Source organism: Papio anubis, chromosome 12 (genome assembly GCF_008728515.1).
Source record: "Papio anubis isolate 15944 chromosome 12, Panubis1.0, whole genome shotgun sequence".
Classification (NCBI taxonomy): domain Eukaryota; kingdom Metazoa; phylum Chordata; class Mammalia; order Primates; family Cercopithecidae; genus Papio; species Papio anubis.
The window spans coordinates 90352763-90376944 of NC_044987.1; the positions used below are offsets into that span (position 1 = coordinate 90352763).

A 24182-nucleotide genomic window follows, 5' to 3' on the forward strand; every position below is an offset into this window, starting at 1 on the left:
GGACTGAGTCATGTTCCAGTTACTTAGGAAGAAAACCAAGAGTATGTAAATTTTACTTTTTGCTACTTATTTATTTTTTATATAATTTCAAATGTTCAGAAAAGTTACAAAAAGAAAAAAAGTCCCATATACCCTTCACCCAGATTCAACTACATATAATTAGATATACATGTATATACAAATTTGTAAAGAGATAACTTGAGACTGTATACATGCTGGTCCTTAGCAAATTTTCATCAATTAGTATTAACATCCATGGATGGTTCTTGCTTGAGTCAGTTATCACCACGACAGTTCTGGAATTATGATTTTTCTAACTAATTTATTCAACATCTATTAGTTGGCATTAGTTGGAATTCCACTATAAGAAAGAGCTCCTCTTCTTCATCTTTTATGTATTCAGTCATTTATTTGTGTCAGTAGTGACTCACGGATTCTTATTTTGTTCAATGAAGTATAATTCATTATTATCATTATCATTATTTTTTGATGCTAAAATTGTCAAGTAAAGGCATTTTGAAAGGCTTATAAGCCATATTAAGTGGATTTTCCAAAGTTATTTTGCCATGAAAGCAAATGGTCACTTTACCTTCAAAACATTTTGAGGCAAAAAATATATATATATATACTCCTGTCTAGACACATTACTCCTTCACAGGACAAAATCTCTGTTTTGCTCCCTATCCAGGGCTACAGTTAATTACATGAAGAGACAGATGCTGAGCAGCCTTAAGGCTTTCTTTGCCACCGCGGCGAGGCTGAGCTCCACTCAACAAGCAGGTAGTGAGTGAAGACAAATGCTGTTTGACAAGGCAGCATATCCTACACACTGGCTTAGAAAACAGACAAATCACTCTGTGTTCCCAAGCAAAGACAGAGGAGTATCAAGCAGATCGTTTCTGACAGAAATCATATCACAGCCGCACTTCCAGACAAAGTCCGTGTGAATGAAATGATACACTTTCTGTTTCCTATCTTCCCCTTTAAAAGAAAGTGAGTATATCAAAGGTACATTGAAGGTGACAGCTCAATGTAAGGTGGTTAGCAAGATTTTATAAGCTTGGTTTCCCTTTGGGGATATTAAAGAATCAGCAACAGTTCATCGATTTGGATGCTGCAACTACTCCTCTTGATTCTAATGAATTTCCAGTGTCCTAAATACTGCAACATAAATATGCTGTGTTCAGTGAAAGTGTCAAAATAGAAAATTAAAGTCATGACTAATCTTTATTTCACAGGGGAAAAACAGAAAAGACTTTCCCAAAATTTACTAAGCAACAATTAGCTGGAAAATTAGTTTCCCAAATGTAAACTCATGCTAGAATGTTATTTTTAGAAGCCACCTATGACTTACACATTAATAAACACAGAATGGACATAAAAGTAAAAAACGTAACTTCAAATAGTATAATTTTGGAGGGAAATAATGTTTTTATCCAATGCAGAAGTAATTATGCCAATGATTTTCTTATTAGATGTCAATGTGAATTTGAATGATTCCTATCAAAGCATAACCAAAGTATTTTAATATATTTTAACATTTCTGTATTCCACTGAGTTTGTAGAGGATGCTTAAATGTTATATCACAGGGACAATAAATCAAACAGTTAAACTAATATGTAAGTTCTAACCTAACTGCTGTTTTTAGAAGTCGAGAAAGAACCCTCCAATACAGAGCCTGCTGTGAGTCCAGCTGTTGGAGGGAAGACTAACAATGATGATTCTCAAAGAATAGGTGGGGCAGAGCTCAGGATAAGCTCTTTGTAGAGAAAATCAACAGTTTAGGGGAAGTAGTTAGCAAGAAACAGACTCTCAAATTATGCTATAATTTCTATTGCTGTAAATAATTCTTCAGTTATTCCTCTAATTTTCTTACACACTATCTTCATTTTTACCCATACTGCTAAAGACCTGTGAATGAAAAGTCACACTGTAGATTTTTGAAAGAGAGATTCTATTTTCTTACAGAAATTAGATTATAGTTGGGGAGCATATTCGTGACCAAACACTCTCATCAAATGAACCACATGTCACCAAAATTATATCCTAGAAATTATAAGTGCTATAAATTTCTATAACAACTTAGAATAGTAAAATAATCTCCCAGTTTTATGCAATTATTAACGTGCTATTATTAACAAGAATCCCATTCACAGGGCCATTAAGCCCTACACTTTATGAAGTAAACTTAACCTAAAAGTAATATACTATTATAGAAATAAACCACCAGTTTCATTCATCAATAACATCTTTTTGAGTTTACTTCTTTTTTCACATAATTTGGATGGCCACACCTATCTTTAAAATATATATATATATATATATATATATTTCCATATATTCCATAGATTTTCATATATTCCCTCTGTTTTCCCCATAACACTTTGTAAAGTTAATTGAATAATAAAAATCATTCCAGAGTTCATAAATTCACAAGCTGCCTCAAAGCACTTTAGTAGATGCTTAATAAGATTGTTGTTGTAGACAATGATGGAGCTATTTCCTCTGAGGGAGTGGGGGAAGCATTTTAATAAACAAGAGCAGATGCAATGCTACTCCTATTCATATTTCCTACCTCTATAATTTACTGCTGTGGTTCTCAACCTGAGTACCACAAAGATAGTCATAGGAAGTACAAACAAACACAGTGTGATGAGTGCTGAGACAGAAGCATGGGGAATGTGAAGCACATCATAGAAGAGACACCTAATATAAACTTGGGGAGTCAGGGAAACATTCCAGCAGGAGAAGATACCATGACTGACATCTAAGTAAGACCTTAAGGATAAGTAGGATTTAATGAAACTAAAGGAGAAAAGATTTCTAGTCTGAGGCATTTTATGATAAGGCAAGGCCTGGATGAATACACATAATATAGCAGAGGAAATGAGAGAGGTGTAGTGTAGAGTGAAAAGAAGTACATCTGGAAAGACAAATAGGATGGATCATGGTACCATTATAGAGCAGGTTTAGCAGTATGATACCACTGGAGGACATTAAACTGAGAGGGACAGGATGGATTTTAGAAAGAGCACAATGTAGGAAATGTGTTAAGACTAAAGGGAGGGCAATCAATTAGAAGGCAAGAGGAATTTTCAAGAAGTGGGTGAATCCAACAGTGTCCTACACATTAGGTATGTTGAGATGAGATGGTACGAATGATGATGGCTAGGTTTCTGCTTGGGCAAATGGTAGCTGGTGATGCTGTTCACTGAGAGAAGGAACTTTTGGAGGAATGATAATAAGGTCAGTTTTTGAAATGCTGAGATGGGGTTTCTGGGAAGATCCAAAAGGAGATATTCAATTACCTATTGAATAAAAATGTTTTCTCCCAAAGTATTTATGAGGAGGATATATAAGAACTACTCTTTAAATGTTGAGGAAAACAACACGTTTAGTTTTATGCACAAATGGAACCAAAATTTGCCACAAGTATTTTATTGTCAAACAGTGCGCAAACGCTTTTCAATTATTGGACAATTTATGTTCAATGTATAGGACAGTAAATTTATCTCCATTATAATAAACTAAATCAGAATCAAAAGACTGGCTTGCAGTCCTTCACAATTCACTGGAATGTAGCATTTAAGGGCTGGCCAGGAGATGATAGTATAGTTAAGAATACAGTTAAGGTCAGACTGACTGAGTTCAAATTCCTGTGTTACCTCTCAACAGCAGAATAACCATGGACAAGTTTCTTAATTTCTTTGTGCCTCGGTTCAGTTCCCCATCTATAAAATCAGATAAAAATAATATCTATCTCATTGTGGTGTTGTGTGATTTAAAATAGATGAAATGTCTAAGTGTTAGAAGAACATTTAGTAAGAATTGAATGTATGATTGCTACCATTTCTAGCAACTATTAGCATATGTAATTTAGTGAATGTTCAGTTCTTCCTGAACCCACCATGCAGAAATTAAGAGCATTATAATATATATTGTACTAGTGAACTAATATATCTTCTCATATGATATTTTATATTCTCTCTAACATAATTAAAAATTCAAAAGGTTGACTTGCTATTTCTATGTTATTTATATATGTTATCTCTATTTTGGTCAATTTAACAACAAACTGAAACACAGTGTTGATCCTCTACAGTGAGAATTTCTCTGTTGCACATGTTCTCCTTTCTCATCACCAGTAAGTGCTCCACAAACCTGCACCAGTAACTGTATCTTATTGTTAGTCCATCACCACCAATGGCCGGCTTCCTCACGCCTTTTGGACAACATGGTTAGCCTCAACACAACCCCATTAGCCGCCCAGATCTTCTATGTTGCTTGCTAAATCACTTTCTGCTTTCTCTATTCCTTTGTTGGGGCCCAGGGCAGAGCTGCAGTGAAACACAGAGCTCTACCCACCTGTCACACCACATATTCGTGGGATCCAACTTTAGTGTGGCTCATGCTGCTGTAAGCAATCCCTTCAGCCATTTCCATTCATTTCAATTCAGCCTACTTTAACAAAACTATACTACTATATATGCAGAATGCTTTGCTATGCATTAAAGTATAAAATAACAAGACTAACCCCACTCTCAAAGAACCTATAGTATATCAAGGGGGTAAAATGCATGTTGCAAACCTGGGATGAGAGAACTGGTATGGGTTTACATACCACTTTCTTCTCTCCTACAGATAGTCTCTTCAGCCTTCACCATCAGTCAATGACAATTTATAGCTCACTGAAATCATGGCTCCTTGACATAAATACCTACAAAAATATTTTTCTCCACCTCCATATATTTCTAGTTTCTCATACTCTTTTTAACTTTTCCCTCCATTCTTTTTAAATTTTTGACTTTGACCCATGGAAGCTTCCTCCTTGATCAACATCTCCAACCCTTTCGTCTTTGCCTTCCAACATGCATATAGCTCTTATTCCTGAAAAAATATATATATTTGGTCCTATTGACTACTCTTTATTTTCACACACCCATTTTACTGCCAAACCTTTCAGTGTTTCCATTTCAACCCTACATCTACAATGATTTTTCCAACCACACTCTCAGGCATCACTAATAAATCCATTATCAGTCTAGTCAATAGCTTTTGTCCTCTTCTGCTTCTCCTTGATGTATCTATAGTTATGAATACAGACTATCATTCAATTCTTTTTGAAACTCTCTCTGCCATTAGCTTGATGACACCACACAATGGTTGGTCCTTTTACAATCCTGCAAACATTACTTCCTGGTTGGTTTGTTTGCTACTTCCCTTTCCTCCTAATTGTGGATTGCCTCCAAGGGTTAGTTGTAAGTCTTCAGTCTTCCCTTCCTATAGATTCCCATAGAGAACACATTCTTCTCCTGGCTTTCCTCTGGGTTGATGACTGCTGAGTCCTTATCCTCAGGACTGTTCTCTCACCAAGTATCAGCTCATGGTCTGCAACAATCTACTAAACAAACAATAGGTTCTGGAAGCAGACTACCTTAATCCATCTTCCTGCTCTGCCACGTACTAGCAGTGTATAACTGGAAATGTTACTTAACCTCTCCATTCCTCAGTTTCCTTATCTTTAAATTGAAGAGAATAATATCTATCTCATAAGATGGCAGTGAGAATTTCATCAGATAATCCATGGAATTGATACTTTGTCTGGAGCATAGTAAGCACCCAATAAATATTAGCTCTAACTAATAATAACACAATTATACAATTCCAGTTTCAAATTTTATAATTCTAAATAAAAACCAACCATGTAAAATAATCTTCATGATCCAATAAAGAGCCCTCTAAGATTACTCTTTTAAAATTCTTATACCACTTGATTATGGTAATGGAAAAAAATATACAGTTCTCCTAGTCACTTAGGTCCAAAATCTTAGCTTCACCTTTGACCAATGCTATTGTCCAGTATTCACATCTAGAAACTAAGTTCTGGCCATTTTATTGTTAAATATTTCTCCTCTCTGTTCATTATTCTTCATTCTCATGCCTGCCAGTGTCGAATGTAGGACTCAGATTCCTCATGAGTAACTCAGTGGGGCTGGAGTCCATAATATTTAAACAAATTCTAAAATTCAATAATTCCTTGAAAGGTTGTAGTCATCCTGTTTAAAAATACGTGTACCATGTGCATAGGAAGAATAAAAAAACCACATTATTAAGGAATTAAGATATGCGACAAGAAAAGATGTTTCTAGGAAATTAAAGAAAAGACAGTGTTTCACTCATTGAGACTGTGGGATGAAGCAGGACCTCAGATAGTGACATCTAGAACCCAACTACAAGGAACTTCATTCTAAGGTAAAGCACACCTGAAAGTAAGATTGCCTTGAAATGAGATCATTGAAGGATGATGAGTGAGGATTCCTAAGATTTCCCTGTGTAGTAACTGGTTCCTCAGTCCTAACAGGATGAAGTGTGGTAAAACACTCCAACCCTGGTATATTCAAGTCTACAATTTTAGACGCAGAACAGTATGGATGTAGGAGTGTCTGGCAGATAAGAGGTTAGGATGTCACTAAAGAGGAGGAAATGTCACTGAGAAGCTTGGGGCTGAATGGGTCATTCATGTGCTCCTTCAAGTCACTTGGGATCATGGAAGAACTTCTGTCTAGGAGAAAATAGGCTTTTTTCTTTCTTTCTTTCTTTTTTTTTTTTTTTGAGACGGAGTCTCACTCTGTCACCCAGGCTGGAGTGCAGTGGTGTGATCTCAGCTCACTGCAACCTCTGCCTCCTGGGTTCAAGTGATTCTCGTGCCTTAGCCTCTGAATAGCTGGGATTACAGGTGTCTGCCACCACACCCAGCTAATTTTTGTATTTTTAGTAGAGACACGGTTTCAACATGTTGCCCAGGCTGGTCTTGAACTCCTGACCTCAAGTGATCCACCTGCCTCAGCCTCCCAAAATGCTGGGATTACAGGTGTGAGCCACCGCGCCTGGCTACCTCTAGTAGGCTTTTAATATGACAGTGGAGGAGTCATGATCTGGAAGTAGCAGAGAAAACAGGAAGTGCAGAGGGCTCTAACTTCATCTCCTCTCCTAAGAGGGATGAATGCATCTCCTTTGCAATGGTTAAAAGCAAAGCAACATCTTCAGGTCATGAAAAAATTCATTAGAGGGAAGGATATACAAAGAAACATTCAGGGGATAGGGAGGGTGGATTATGTGGATTAGGAAGTGTCAGTTGCAGAAGGCAAAACATAAAACCTTAGGAAGGAATAATAGAAGGAGAGTTTGGGTCAAGGAGGAAGTGCAGATAATTAAAGGGATGAGAAGTCTGAAAGAGATGTTTTTAGCAGCTTACAGTTTAGGGGCTGACACAAAGAAACAGAGTAAGAGGTAGGGTGGGTTTAGTCCTAAAATATGGAGGGTAGTGAGAGTCTCTTAAAATTCACCAAGAGATGGAAGAGAGCGATGGAGCAAGTGGGTTTGAGTGAGTAAGGAGCTCATGTGAAGCGCCTATAGCAGCGCTGAGCCTAGGTTTCAGAGCTGCTATAGGTGTTTCAAATGTTTCTTTTTATTTGTTGTTATATCTCTCACGTGTGACAGTTTCTTGGGACCAGACAGTCCACCTCAGTTTCTTTTGTAAAACACATAGCACTACACACACACACACACACACATACACATACACACACACACACATTAAAACTAACTATTTGACAAAGATAACAGTTTTAGATTCAAGAAGACTGGGATGCTTGTAAATGGAAAGCAATGAGTTGCACTGCAGCCATCATGAACTGTATTGCCTGTCTTTATGTAAAAGACTGATTCTGCATGTTTTAAACTGGCAAGAGCAAGGGCATATTTTTCATATATGTAGAAAATAAAATAAATAAAAATAAAAAATTCATACTTAGTTGAAATGTTTTAAATGGCAAATATTCAGTGACACAGGAAAAATAATCACAATGAAGGGGGACAAGTAACACCTGAGCACTCAAAGCATAGGCGATGAAAAAGCAAAGGTGGAAACATCAAAAGTAATTACTCTCCTATTCAGGGTACATAGAAATAAAAAGACCACTACTGCAATAGTAGATTTCAGAAGTCAATATAGAATTCATGCTCAACAATGAGAATATATAACAAGACTTCAGTTTGTTTCAGGTGACATTATTTTCTTCAAAGAAAAATGCTTTATGGAAACAAATTACAAATCCAAATAAATCAGAAATCAACCTTTATCCTGTCAAAAAGACTTATTTTATTTTTAAAATAAATAAGAACAATTGAAGGTATAATGGTTCATATCGAAGGTCATTCATTCTTCCTGCATTTTTATAAATTTATCAATAAGCTTAGAAGTCTGTTTCAAGTATTAATGGCCTCAAAGATATATTAGTTTTCTATTGCTATATTAAAAATTATCACAAATTGAGTAGCTTGAAGCAACACACAAAATTACCGTCTCACAGTTTCTGTGTGTGTGTGTGTGTGTGTGTGTGTGTGTGTGTGTGTGTGTAAAATAAGGTATTGGCTCATATTTCTATGGAGGCTGAGAAGTACCACGATCTTCATGGGAAGGCTGGTGGTGTAGTTACAGACCAAATCTGAAACCCTGTGAATCAGGAGTGCTAATGGTGTAAGCCCTAGTGTGAGAGCAGGGAAGGACTGCTGTTCCCACTCAACCAGTCAGGCAGAATGCAAATTCCCCTCTCTGCTTTTTTGTTCTACTCAGGCCCTCAACCAATTGAATGACACCCATCCACATTGGGGAGGTATATTGGTCCGTTTTCACACTGGTATAAAGAATTTCCTGAGACAGGGTAATTTATAAAGGGAAGAGATTTAATTAACTCACAGTTCCACATTGCTGGGGAGGCCTCAGGAAACTTACAAACATGGCAGAAGGCAAAGGAGAGGCAGGCACCTTCTTCACAAGGCAGCAGGACTGAGTGACTGACAAGCAAAGGGGGGAAAGCCCCTTATAAAACCATCAGATCTTGTGAGAACACATTCACTATCATGAGAACAGCATGATTCAATTACTTCCCACTGGGTCCCTTGCACAACACGTGGGGATTATGGGAACTGTAATTCAAGATGAGATTTGGGTGGGGACACAGTCAAACCAAATCAAGGTGGCACTCTGCTTCACTCAGTCCACTGACTCAAACGCTAATCTCTTCTGGAAACACCCTCACAGATATCTTGTGACCCAGTCAAGGTGAAATATACAATTAACCATTGCAAGTGTGAAGTCCAGGCACAGCCTGGCTGTGTCTTCTTGCTGAGTGTTTCACAAGGCAGCAATCAAGACGTCAACTGGGCTGCATTTTCATCTGGAGGTTCAGCTGGGAAGAATTCACTTCCAAGCTCCCTCACGTTGTTAGCAGAACTCACTTCCCTGCAGCTGCATGACTGAGGGCTTTGATTTCAAGATGCCACCTGCAGTTGCCTGCTATATGGCCTCTCCGCAGGCAGTTCACATTATAGCAGTTTGCCCCTTTAAGGCCAGTAGGAAAGTGTCCCACTCTAGTTTGCTAGCACAGAGCCTCAAATAATGTTATGTAATGATATGTAATGATGATATGCAACAGAATGACATCCCATCACCTTTGCCATTTTCTATTTGTTGGAAGCAAGTCACAGGATTCGTTTACACTGAAGGGAGGGCATTATACAGGGTACAAGAAGGTGACCTCATTGAAGGTCACTTTATGGTGTGTCTTTCACAAAAGATAAACTGACCTAACCAAATTTCTAGTGAAAAATATTTTTAATGAGAAATACTGTAAATGTTTTTCATTTTTAAGTTTTAAATAATTTTTACCTTGATAAATTCTCAAAAGCAATCTATAAACACTTAATAGTATAAAACTTAAAATACATGAATATTTCTTTGACTAGAATTTCTTGGAGTTATATTAAATTAGTTTTATTTTTTGCTTTCATCATGAATACAGTTTAGAATATGTAAACTAATATTGAAATATTTGTTTATTTTTTTAAAAAAATCTACTGAACAAATAAGTAGATCAATGGAAAATAATGCACTCATGAAGGTATGGAAATATGATATATGACAGAGGTGATGTTAAAAATTTAGTGAGGGAAGGGGCGGAGCAAGATGGCCGAACAGGAACAGCTCCAGTCTCCAACTCCCAGCACCAGCGACACAGAAGACCGGTGATTTCTGCATTTTCAACTGAGGTACTGGGTTCATCTCACTGGGGAGTGCCGGACGATCGGTGCTGGTCAGCTGCTGCAGCCCGATCAGCGAGAGCTGAAGCAGGGCCAGGCATCGCCTCACCTGGGAAGCGCAAGGGGGAAGGGAATCCCTTTTCCTAGCCAGGGGAACTGAGACACACACCACCTGGAAAATCGGGTAACTCCCACCCCAATATTGTGCTTTAAGCAAACAGGCACACCAGGAGATCATATCCCACACCTGGCCGGGAGGGTCCCACGCCCACGGAGCCTCCCTCATTGCTAGCACAGCAGTCTGTGATCTACCAGCAAGGCAGCAGCCAGGCTGGGGGAGGGGCGCCCGCCATTGCTGAGGCTTAAGTAGGTAAACAAAGCTGCTGGGAAGCTCCAACTGGGTGGAGCTCACAGCAGCTCAAGGAAACCTGCCTGTCTCTGTAGACTCCACCTCTGGGGACAGGGCACAGCTACACAACAACAACAACAACAACAACAACAACAAAGCAGCAGAAACCTCTGCAGACGCAAACGACTCTGTCTGACAGCTTTGAAGAGAGCAGTGGATCTCCCAACACGGAGGCTGAGATCTGAGAACGGACAGACTGCCTGCTCAAGTGGGTCCCTGACCCTTGAGTAGCCTAACTGGGAGACATCCCCCACTAGGGGCAGTCTGACACCCTACACCTCACAGGGTGGAGTACACCCCTGAGAGGAAGCTTCCAAAGCAAGAATCAGACAGGTACACTCGCTGTTCAGAAATATTCTATCTTCTGCAGCCTCTGCTGCTGATACCCAGGCAAACAGGGTCTGGAGTGGACCTCAAGCAATCTCCAACAGACCTACAGCTGAGGGTCCTGACTGTTAGAAGGAAAACTATCAAACAGGAAGGACACCTACACCAAAACCCCATCAGTACATCACCATCATCAAAGACCAGAGGCAGATAAAACCACAAAGATGGGGAAAAAGCAGGGCAGAAAAGCTGGAAATTCAAAAAATAAGAGCACATCTCCCCCGGCAAAGGAGCGCAGCTCATCGCCAGCAACGGATCAAAGCTGGACGGAGAATGACTTTGACGAGATGAGAGAAGAAGGCTTCAGTCCATCAAATTTCTCAGAGCTAAAGGAGGAATTACGTACCCAGCGCAAAGAAACTAAAAATCTTGAAAAAAAAGTGGAAGAATTGACGGCTAGAGTAATTAATGCAGAGAAGGTCATAAACGAAATGAAAGAGATGAAAACCATGACACGAGAAATACGTGACAAATGCACAAGCTTCAGTAACCGACTCGATCAACTGGAAGAAAGAGTATCAGCGATTGAGGATCAAATGAATGAAATGAAGCGAGAAGAGAAACCAAAAGAAAAAAGAAGAAAAAGAAATGAACAAAGCCTGCAAGAAGTATGGGATTATGTAAAAAGACCAAATCTACGTCTGATTGGGGTGCCTGAAAGTGAGGGGGAAAATGGAACCAAGTTGGAAAACACTCTTCAGGATATCATCCAGGAGAACTTCCCCAACCTAGTAGGGCAGGCCAACATTCAAATCCAGGAAATACAGAGAACGCCACAAAGATACTCCTCGAGAAGAGCAACTCCAAGACACATAATTGCCAGATTCACCAAAGTTGAAATGAAGGAAAAAATCTTAAGGGCAGCCAGAGAGAAAGGTCGGGTTACCCACAAAGGGAAGCCCATCAGACTCACAGCAGATCTCTCGGCAGAAACTCTCCAAGCCAGAAGAGAGTGGGGGCCAATATTCAACATTCTTAAAGAAAAGAATTTTAAACCCAGAATTTCATATCCAGCCAAACTAAGTTTCATAAGTGAAGGAGAAATAAAATCCTTTACAGATAAGCAAATGCTTAGAGATTTTGTCACCACTAGGCCTGCCTTACAAGAGACCCTGAAGGAAGCACTCAACATGGAAAGGAACAACCGGTACCAGCCATTGCAAAAACATGCCAAAATGTAAAGACCATCGAGGCTAGGAAGAAACTGCATCAACTAACGAGCAAAATAACCAGTTAATATCATAATGGCAGGATCAAGTTCACACATAACAATCTTAACCTTAAATGTAAATGGACTAAATGCTCCAATTAAAAGACATAGACTGGCAAACTGGATAAAGAGTCAAGACCCATCAGTCTGCTGTATTCAGGAGACCCATCTCACATGCAGAGACATACATAGGCTCAAAATAAAGGGATGGAGGAAGATTTACCAAGCAAATGGAGAACAAAAAAAAGCAGGGGTTGCAATCCTAGTCTCTGATAAAACAGACTTTAAACCATCAAAGATCAAAAGAGACAAAGAAGGCCATTACATAATGGTAAAGGGATCAATTCAACAGGAAGAGCTAACTATCCTAAATATATATGCACCCAATACAGGAGCACCCAGATTCATAAAGCAAGTCCTTAGAGACTTACAAAGAGACTTAGACTCCCATACAATAATAATGGGAGACTTCAACACTCCACTGTCAACATTAGACAGATCAACAAGACAGAAAGTTAACAAGGATATCCAGGAATTGAACTCATCTCTGCAGCAAGCAGACCTAATAGACATCTATAGAACTCTCCACCCCAAATCAACAGAATATACATTCTTCTCAGCACCACATCGTACTTACTCCAAAATTGACCATATAATTGGAAGTAAAGCACTCCTCAGCAAATGTACAAGAACAGAAATTATAACAAACTGTCTCTCAGACCACAGTGCAATCAAACTAGAACTCAGGACTAAGAAACTCAATCAAAACCGCTCAACTACATGGAAACTGAACAACCTGCTCCTGAATGACTACTGGGTACATAACGAAATGAAGGCAGAAATAAAGATGTTCTTTGAAACCAATGAGAACAAAGATACAACATACCAGAATCTCTGGGACACATTTAAAGCAGTGTGTAGAGGGAAATTTATAGCACTAAATGCCCACAAGAGAAAGCAGGAAAGATCAAAAACTGACACTCTAACATCGCAATTAAAAGAACTAGAGAAGCAAGAGCAAACACATTCGAAAGCTAGCAGAAGGCAAGAAATAACTAAGATCAGAGCAGAACTGAAGGAGATAGAGACACAAAAAACCCTCCAAAAAATCAATGAATCCAGGAGTTGGTTTTTTGAAAAGATCAACAAAATTGACAGACCACTAGCAAGACTAATAAAGAAGAAAAGAGAGAAGAATCAAATCGACGCAATTAAAAATGATAAAGGGGATATCACCACCGACCCCACAGAAATACAAACTACCATCAGAGAATACTATAAACACCTCTACGCAAATAAACTGGAAAACCTAGAAGAAATGGATAATTTCCTGGACACTTACACTCTTCCAAGACTAAACCAGGAAGAAGTTGAATCCCTGAATAGACCAATAGTAGGCTCTGAAATTGAGGCAATAATTAATAGCCTACCAACCAAAAAAAGTCCAGGACCAGATGGATTCACAGCTGAATTCTACCAGAGGTATAAGGAGGAGTTGGTACCATTCCTTCTGAAACTATTCCAATCAATAGAAAAAGAGGGAATCCTCCCTAACTCATTTTATGAGGCCAACATCATCCTGATACCAAAGCCTGGCAGAGATACAACAAAAAAAGAGAATTTTAGACCAATATCCCTGATGAACATCGATGCAAAAATCCTCAATAAAATACTGGCAAACCGGATTCAACAACACATCAAAAAGCTTATCCACCATGATCAAGTGGGCTTCATCCCTGGGATGCAAGGCTGGTTCAACATTCGCAAATCAATAAACATAATCCAGCATATAAACAGAACCAAAGACAAGAACCACATGATTATCTCAATAGATGCAGAAAAGGCTTTTGACAAAATTCAACAGCCCTTCATGCTAAAAACGCTCAATAAATTCGGTATTGATGGAACGTACCTCAAAATAATAAGAGCTATTTATGACAAACCCACAGCCAATATCATACTGAATGGGCAAAAACTGGAAAAATTCCCTTTGAAAACTGGCACAAGACAGGGATGCCCTCTCTCACCACTCCTATTCAACATAGTGTTGGAAGTTCTGGCTAGGGCAATTAGGCAAGAGAAAGAAATCAGGGGTATTCAGTTAGGAAAAGAAGAAGTCAAATTGTCCCTGTTTGCAGATGACATGATTGTATATTTAGAAAACCCCATTGTCTCAGCCCAAAATCTCCTTAAGCTGATAAGCAACTTCAGCAAAGTCTCAGGATACAAAATTAATGTGCAAAAATCACAAGCATTCTTATACACCAATAACAGACAAACACAGAGCCAAATCATGAATGAACTCCCATTCACAATTGCTTCAAAGAGAATAAAATACCTAGGAATCCAACTTACAAGGGATGTAAAGGACCTCTTCAAGGAGAACTACAAACCACTGCTCAGTGAAATAAAAGAGGACACAAACAAATGGAAGAACATACCATGCTCATGGATAGGAAGAATCAATATCGTGAAAATGGCCATACTGCCCAAGGTAATTTATAGATTCAATGCCATCCCCATCAAGCTACCAGTGACTTTCTTCACAGAATTGGAAAAAACTGCTTTAAAGTTCATATGGAACCAAAAAAGAGCCCGCATCTCCAAGACAATCCTAAGTCAAAAGAACAAAGCTGGAGGCATCACGCTACCTGACTTCAAACTATACTACAAGGCTACAGTAACCAAAACAGCATGGTACTGGTACCAAAACAGAGATATAGACCAATGGAACAGAACAGAGTCCTCAGAAATAATACCACACATCTACAGCCATCTGATCTTTGACAAACCTGAGAAAAACAAGAAATGGGGAAAGGATTCCCTATTTAATAAATGGTGCTGGGAAAATTGGCTAGCCATAAGTAGAAAGCTGAAACTGGATCCTTTCCTTACTCCTTATACGAAAATTAATTCAAGATGGATTAGAGACTTAAATGTTAGACCTAATACCATAAAAATCCTAGAGGAAAACCTAGGTAGTACCATTCAGGACATAGGCATGGGCAGAGACTTCATGTCTAAAACACCAAAAGCAACGGCAGCAAAAGCTAAAATTGACAAATGGGATCTAATTAAAGAGCTTCTGCACAGCAAAAGAAACTACCATCACAGTGAACAGGCAACCTACAGAATGGGAGAAAATTTTTGCAATCTACTCATCTGACAAAGGGCTAATATCCAGAACCTACAAAGAACTCAAACAAATTTACAAGAAAAAAACAAACAACCCCATCAAAAAGTGGGCAAAGGATATGAACAGACATTTCTCAAAAGAAGACATTCATACAGCCAACAGACACATGAAAAAATGCTCATCATCACTGGCCATCAGAGAAATGCAAATCAAAACCACAATGAGATACCATCTCACACCAGTTAGAATGGCGATCATTAAAAAGTCAGGAAACAACAGGTGCTGGAGAGGATGTGGAGAAATACGAACGCTTTTACACTGTTGGTGGGATTGTAAACTAGTTCAACCATTATGGAAAACAGTATGGCGATTCCTCAAGGATCTAGAACTAGATGTACCATATGACCCAGCCATCCCATTACTGGGGATATACCCAAAGGATTATAAATTATGCTGCTATAAAGACACATGCACACGTATGTTTATTGCAGCACTATTCACAATAGCAAAGACTTGGAATCAACCCAAATGTCCATCAGTGACAGATTGGATTAAGAAAATGTGGCACATATACACCATGGAATACTATGCAGCCATAAAAATGGATGAGTTTGCGTCCTTTGTAGGGACATGGATGCAGCTGGAAACCATCATTCTTAGCAAACTATCACAAGAACAGAAAACCAAACACCGCATGTTCTCACTCATAGGTGGGAACTGAACAATGAGATCACTTGGACTCAGGAAGGGGAACATCACACACCGGGGCCTATCATGGGGAGGGGGGAGGAGGGAGGGATTGCACTGGGAGTTAGACCTGATGTAAATGACGAGTTGATGGGTGCAGCAGACCAACATGGCACAAGTATACATATGTAACAAACCTGCATGTTATGCACATGTACCCTACAACTTAAAGTATAATAATAATAAATAAATTAAAAAAAAAAAAAGAAAAAAAAAATTTAGTGAGGGAATAATGGACTCATCAATAAATAGTGCTGTAACAATTAACTCAACATGCAAAAAAAACTCCTCTGTACTTTTCTCTATAGTTGAAATATTGTGCAATTAAAAAAGAACTCTAACCCGTTATTGTAAACACACACACAAAAGTCTATTCCAGATTGATTAAAAACCTAAATGCACTAAGGCAAACTTCAAAATATTTAAAAGACATTTAGCACAGCCATGAAAGAAAATATTGATAAATCTTACTATAATTTAAAAAACCCGTTTAACAAAAGATACAAAAAAACAAGTTTTGGAGAAAATATTTGCAAAGTATTCTAGGTTATCTAAAATACATAAACACCTCTAACCAGTAAGAAAAAGACAAGCAATAGAAAATGGGTAAAGGATATGGATATGCAATTCACCAAAAAGGAAGCCATCATGACCAATAACTGTGAAAAGACGCTCTGCTTCACCAGTAGTCAGAGAAAGGCAAATGATAAATATTAATATTAGCAATGAAGTACCATTTTACATCCATCAAATTAGCAAAAGCCAAGTCTGACAACACACCATCCCCTATGCTATAAATAAGTAGAACCACTTTAGAGAGCTATGTAACAATGCAAATAAAGTTGAAAGTATGTGTGCACTTTATTCATGGTAATTCCACCTCCAGGCTAGAGAAACTCTTAAACTCACACACCACAAGACATGTCAAGGAATATTCACTGAAGCACTATTCGTAAAATTATTCAGTAAGTAAAACTAGTAATAAACATCTAGTAAAATGTTATGTGGTAAATAAATGATAGATTTATATTTGTTATCTGATACGGTTTGGATTTGTGTCTTGCCCAAATCTTATGTCGAATTGTAATCCCCAGTGTTGGAGGAGGGGCCTGGTGGAAGGTGATTGGATTATGAGGATGGATTTCTCCCTTGCTGTTCTTGTGATACTGAGTGAGTTCTCACAAGATTTGGTTGTTTTAAGGTATGTAGCACCTCCTCCTTTGCTCTCTCTTCCTCCTGCTCCAGTCATATAAGACACACATCTTCCTCTTCACCTTCTGCCATGATTATAAGTTTCCTGAGGTCTCCCCAGTCATGCTTCCCATACAGCCTGCAGAACCATGAGCCAATTAAACCTCTTTTCTTTATAAATTACTCAGTCTCAGGTATTTCTTTATAGCAATGTAAGAACATTCTAATACGTCATCATAGATAAATCTCAACGCAAGTTGCCAGATGTAGTTGTGAAAAACTGAAAATAGGCTGGGTGCAGTGGCTTGCACCTGTAATTCCAGCACTTTGGAAAGCCAAGGTGAGAGAATTACTTGAGCCCAGGAGTTAGAGACTAGCCTGGGCAACATAGTGAGACCTCATATCTACAAAATACATATATTTTTAATTAGCCAGGCATGGTGGTATGTGCCTGTAGTTCCAGCTACTCTGGAGGCTGAGGTGCGAGGATCACTGAGCCTGGGAGGTTGAGTCTGCAGTAAGCTGTGACTGTGCCACTGCATTCCAGCCTGGGTGATACGGCAAGACCCCATCTAAAAAAAAAAAAAAAAATAGAAAATAGAAAATATCCACTAACAGGAAAGTGGATTTTTAAAATTGTGCTATATTCATAAAATAAATGATATCCAGGAATTAAATTGAATTAGAGATCAATGTATAAACATAAGTAAATCTTAAAAATATGTTGACCAAGAAAAGCAAGAAACAAAATAGTATGTTAGCAGGATTATATAAGGATTGAAAACATGCAAAACCATGCTGTATCTTGTTGACAGAACAATAATAAAAATATTAGCGAATAATAAACACTAATTCAGAATATAGGTAACCTCTGAAGAACAACTAAGGGAAATGTGACCAGGAAATAGTACACTGGGATTTCCAAATATAGCAGTGATTTTTAATTTCTAAAAAATCAGTCTGAAGCCAATATGTCAACATATTAAAACTCTGTTAAAGCTGGTTAGTCAGTAATGGGTGTTCATTATAGCATTCTGTATTATTTTATGCTGGTTTGAATATCTGATGATTTTTTTAAACAACAAACCTACCAGATCTTTCTCCAACATTGCTGTTTGATTCGCTGTTTGTCCTTCTGTAAAATATCCTTGTAATAAATTGTACAGCTCTTTCTTAATTTTATTTTTAGTATTGAAAATATTGAATAACCTTTTGTTTTCAAGAGCACTCCACTGGAGACATTTAATATTCATAATAAAGATATTGTAAGTGGAGATTTTTCAATTTTAAGAAATTTTTATCAAATGACAAATTCCATAAGGAAGGGATTATTTATTTTTGTTCTTGTCCTTTTGTCCCAGTGTAATGCAACATGTCTACACATGAATAATAAGTGCTCAGTAATTGTTACACTCCTTAGAAAACAAAATCACTACTTCAGAACTTAAAAAGTATTAATTCCTTCATTATTTCTAAAAAGTATCTTAATTACTTTACCATAAAAAAGGGCTTAGTGATCTTTTTGCTCTTTCATATATACAGTATATAATGTTCACAGGAAAGTAAGAGAATATTATTGAAAACAGTGGCAGGTCAGTATGGTTTTAAAACTGTACAACAATCCCTTCACTGCTTATTTACACATAATAGAATATTTATTTAGGGAGGCCATACACACAATGAATATACATGTAATTTTATAATATAATTTTCATATTTTAATAGAATGGTATTAATGATGCTTTCATTTTTGTCTACAAGTAGCCTGAGAAAATGTTATCCAAACCAACTCCAAAGTTAATTCCAAAAGGGAAAGGTTTTTGGTGAGTCTGGTTTGAATGACACGAGAAACCATCAGGGCAGGAAATAGTCCAGGAGACACAACTACACTTGTGGTAGGCACCCTCTAAGATAGCACTCAAAGATCCCTGCCTCCTGGCATTTCCAATCTTGTCTAGTTCCCTCCTACACTGAATTGTGGCTCTTCAAAATTCCTATGTTAAAACCCTAATACGCAAAGACTGTATTTGGAGGCATGGCCTTTAAGGAAGAAGTGAGGCTTAAATGAGATCATAAGGGTGGGATGGTAAGTTGTCCTTTTAAAAAGGGGAACAGACACCAGAGATATCGCTTTCTCTCTCTCTTTCTCTCTCTCTCTCTTTCTCTTTTTCTGCCCCCTCCCTTCCCTCCCTCTCTTTGTTTCTTTCTCTCTTTTTCATCACTCACCCTAAGGGAAGTCAGCTGAAACACCATTAGAAACCCTGTGGAGAGGCCTCATTTGACCAGAAAATGAGGTCTCCTGCCAACAGCCACAATCACATGAATAAACTTGGAAGTGGATTTTCTAGCCCCACTCAAGCATTCAGATGACAGAAACTCTGACAGCTTGACTACAGCCTCATGGAAAACCCTGAGACAGAACCACCTAGCTAGCTGCTCCTGGATTCCTGATCCTCAGAAACTATGTTAGATCATAGATGTTTCTTATTTTAAGTCGTTAATTTTGGGGTGATTTTTATATAGCAAGAACATATTACTTTATTCAAAACTAGCTTAAAAGCCTGCTGCTAACTTTTTCTAATTGATATGATGTCAACCATTTTTATTCCATGGTGTTTACCAATCACTACCCTAATTATAATCCTTCATGACCATCAACCTATCAGTTAGACGCGCACAACCATAAGGAGTCCAATCAGTGGTATTTAGTTGTATCCAACCACTACTTTTAACGGAAATCAGCATCTTAATATACATTTATCTTCTAACCACCAATATTCCAATATTCCAAATGAAAAGTATGTTTTAGATAGTGCTCTATTGTGATTTAAATTTCATTCATTATGGCAAAATTTAAAGCATCTAGCATTCTCCTTTCCTTGATTCTGTATTAGCTATATTTGGGATTACAGAATTTCCTTATTTTGTTAATGTTGTTAAGTCCTCTTCTTATTGTTAAACAGGCTTTTAGCCATATTAAAAATTGTTTCCTGGTAATAATGGGTTTTCAGTGAAATGCTTCATTTTTCGTTTTATCTTGCTCATCAGTGTTTCCCTTTCTCCAGCTGCTTATGTTATTACTTGCTTAATTTTCCTCTTCTCTTGCTGATCTTCTCTCCACTTGTGTTCTTCTAATAGCAATACGCCTATCTGATGGCATGTAAAAACCATATTTCTCTTATAACATTTATGGGTTCTGTCTCTCTATCATTATCTTCTGAAATTTAAAAGCCTGATGTTAGCCTGAATTCTACTGAAGAGATAACTACAGAACATTTGGAGAAAAGGATTATTTCAAGGATATGAATGCAGCAGTTTGGATAGAAGAATGAAGACATCCTTAATAATATGTTTTGTGATGCTGGTTTTCAGTAGAAATAGTTTTCTCTAACAGGTTTTAATCAATGCTGCAAAGTTAGGGCTTAAGTGGATTTCCAAGTGGGTGAAGCCAACTGGATGTCAGCCTCTGTGTGAAGGTCCCGGGTGGAGCCTTCAGTGGTAGGAATCAAGAAGGAAGTCCACACAGGTCCCAAGATCACTAACTGATCAAGATCATCTAAGCTGTTAAATGTCTACCATGCAAAGGTCAAAATGATATCATAAAAAATACACTCCATTTTCTTAAATACCTTATATTGTGGCAAAATGTATCTAGAGATTGAGGATTTAGAAGGGAAAACAAACTAAAGCACAATGAAAGAGGGGGGTTGGGTCCCAACTGTGTCACCTTTTAACTGAGAGACCTTGCATTAATCTAGTTTCTATGAGCCTCAGTTTCTTCAGTCATAAAATGGGAATAATAATACTTCCCTTAAGGGGTAGTAACAATGATTAAATGGGTGTGTGTGGCACACAGAAAGTGCTCAATAAGTGGTGGTTCTTTTAAATTGCTCAAATTACTAGTGAAAGGAGAGTAGCATGAGTAAGAAAAAGTGTCAGAGTCCCCTCAGATAACACGATTCCATTAATTCTCAGACCTTAAAGCTGCCACGAAATGTTTGTGCTAAAATATCCTGTTCAACACAGTTTTTGTTATATAATGTCACCGAAGTTGAATGTAGTGACATATATAAAAGCATGTATGTGGAGGGAATTGACATGTAAACAAATAACTAGGCTACAGAAAGTAAAACATATGAAGCGTTATATGAAAACTGAAAATGGATTAACTGACTACATGACTGGGTTGGGGTGGGTGGCATCAAAGAAGGTTCAAATATATGGGTATTTAAATTGAGTCTTTAATGAAGAGTAGAGGAATGCATTCCGTGGACAAAGCAGTGGATGGAATACCACCTGCAAAGGCCTATAGGCTTCAAACACCAAGGCATGTGTCATGGGTGCCAAACTTGCTTGCAACTTAAATTACCAGGGGAGTTTCAAAAATAGGGATGCCTGTGTCCCATTCTCAGAGACTGTGTTTAGCTGTCTGGGGTTTGACCTAGGCTTTGTGATTATTTAAAGATCCCCCCACCAGGTGATTCTAATATGCACAGAGTTTGGAAACCACGGTCATATTAAGTTTCTGTCTGGCTAAATGCAGGAGAAATCATTGGAAATGAACCTGAAATGCTCTGCTGTAAAACTTAGATCTTATATTGTAGTCCAGAAATTGTTTGATTGTCCAGTCTTATAAGTTTAAAAACTTGGTATGTAGTCCAAAATGTGAATATGTACTTATTTGTTAATTGATGCAGATACTATGGCATGTACAATATAGATATATTACACACAAAACAGGAGAGGTAAAAAAAGATTAGCTAAAGAATAAAACATAGTTGTATAGTTGACCCTTAAACAACACAGATTTGAACTTTGAGGGTCTACTTACATGCAGATTTTCTTCTTCCTTTGCCACCCTGAGACAGCAACACTAACTTCTCCTCTTCCTCTTCCTCCTCAGCCCACTTAACATGAAGATACTCAGATAAGGACCTTATGATGATCTAGCTCCATTCAATGAATAGTAAATATAGTTTCTCTTTCTTGTGATTTTTAAAATAACATTTTCTTTTCTTTAGCTTATTTTATTGTAAGAATATAATATTTAATACATATAACACACAAATTATGTGTTAACCCCGACTTAAAAATAAATTTAAAAAATAATATTTGTAAAAGGATCAACTACAGTTATTTTATTTATTAATGGTAAAAAAAAAAACTATCTGTTTTCACTAAGTTATTAATTTTTATTTTGAGACAGGGTCTTGCTCTGTCTCCCAGGCTGGAGTGCAGTGACACAATCACAGCTCACTGCAGCCTTGGCCTCCTGGGTTCAGACAATCCTCCCACCTCAGCCTCCTGAGTAGCTGGGACTACAGGCACACATGCCACCATGTCCACCTAGTTTTTGGTTTTGATTTTTTTTTGTAGACATGAGATCTTTCTTACTATGTTGCCCAGGCTGGTACTGAACTTGTGGACTCATGATCCTCCCACATTGGCCTCCAAAACTGCTGGGTTTACAGGTCTGAGCCACCATGCCCAGCCTCACTAAATTATCATCATTAAAATGTTATTTTTTAATAAGCAATAAGATATGATATGCTTCATTATTTGTCATAATCTTGGTTTGACATTGCATGATACAGAAGTTCCAAGATCTCCTTTTAACTGTGGATATTTTGTAACTTGGTTTTAATAACTGTCATGCCTAAAACCAAAAACTGTCACCCACCTACCAGAAAAAAATATATATGTATTCATAGGAGAAATGCATCATTGGCTGAACAAACTAAATCATGGTTCTTAGTTTTCAAGCTCACCACCAATTATGTAAGAATTTAGTTAATATTTGGTTAACAAATGGTTAATGGCCTTTATACCTATTATTTTGTCTTACAAATTAATCAGAGGACATTGAAAGAAATTTCTAATAAAAGAAGCTCAAAACACTGGGACTCACATTTTGGAATATTTTTAAACAGCTAGAAAACATTTTCATGTTTTTAAGTTTGACATAGAGACGAAGGTGTCAGCTTCTGTGAAACAGAAAAGATGAGACAAGGTCACTGGTATTTATTTCAGATCCAGTGAACATTACTAAGCTCCTAAGTGCCAGATGCCCTGTGCTCCTCACAGGTCCATCCTTTCATGTTTGCTACAACCCTGTGTGTTACTCGTCTCCATCTCTGTATTTCAGGTGAGAAAACCAAGGCTCACAGAAGGGTACTAACTACAGTAGTAACAATACAAAAGAAGGGTTTGGATCTGGAGAGTTGAAAACTGAGAAAAAGGCTTGCAAAAGCTACCAATGGATATTTGTTAAGGAGACCATGAGAAGTAAAGAACATTTTCCTGGGACATGCTCTGATGAGATTAGACAGCATAAACTTGTGATGAGAGATATTTAGCACAATTTTGTGACTTTTTTCCACATCCTGACAATTCAGAGGTCAGCAAGAAATTAGACAGAGGGGATCAAAAAAAATGGAGGCGCCAGATAATTCTAAGATGTTGGCAAAGGAACTTTTATAATAAATAGCTTTCCTAAGGTGTGGCTTTTACAGGTATTGCAATCAAGAAAGGCCACGCTGAAATGGAATAAGGATGAGATTAGGGACTCAATTGTTCAGTTTGGGAAAGGGCGCGAAAGATGCAAGAGATGGAATATAAGATGGTTGGGAAGGGAGAGGCTTGAGCGCGAAAATCATGGATTTTCTATATCTGATAGACCTGGGCTTGAGTCCTGATGTGGCCAGCTGTTTTGTGACCTAAGAAAGTTATATAACATCCCTCAATCTCAGTGTCCTCATCTATAAAATGAGAGTTACAATAACACAGATTCAGTGGGTTGTGCAGTATTTAAGAGAAAGAGCTTGGTAGGTATAACAGCTCAGATATATAGAAGGAGCTCAACAAATGGTAGACACTACTATTAGTATCATTATTAGTGAGTTTTCCGAGATGGAAAGACTTAAAGATGAGAGCGAAAATGAGGCAGGGCAAATACATGGCCAAAGTTTGTGGAGATAAAGGTTCTTTGAGGTGAGAAACT

At 37.8% G+C, this 24182-nt stretch overlaps 1 protein-coding gene across 1 annotated transcript in view; it reads right to left on the reverse strand.

Moving 5' to 3' along the window:
- Positions 1-24182, reverse strand: part of DCDC1 (doublecortin domain containing 1) — a 508775-nt gene that overhangs the window by 142220 nt on the left and 342373 nt on the right. The gene's annotated exons all lie outside the window — the stretch shown is intronic.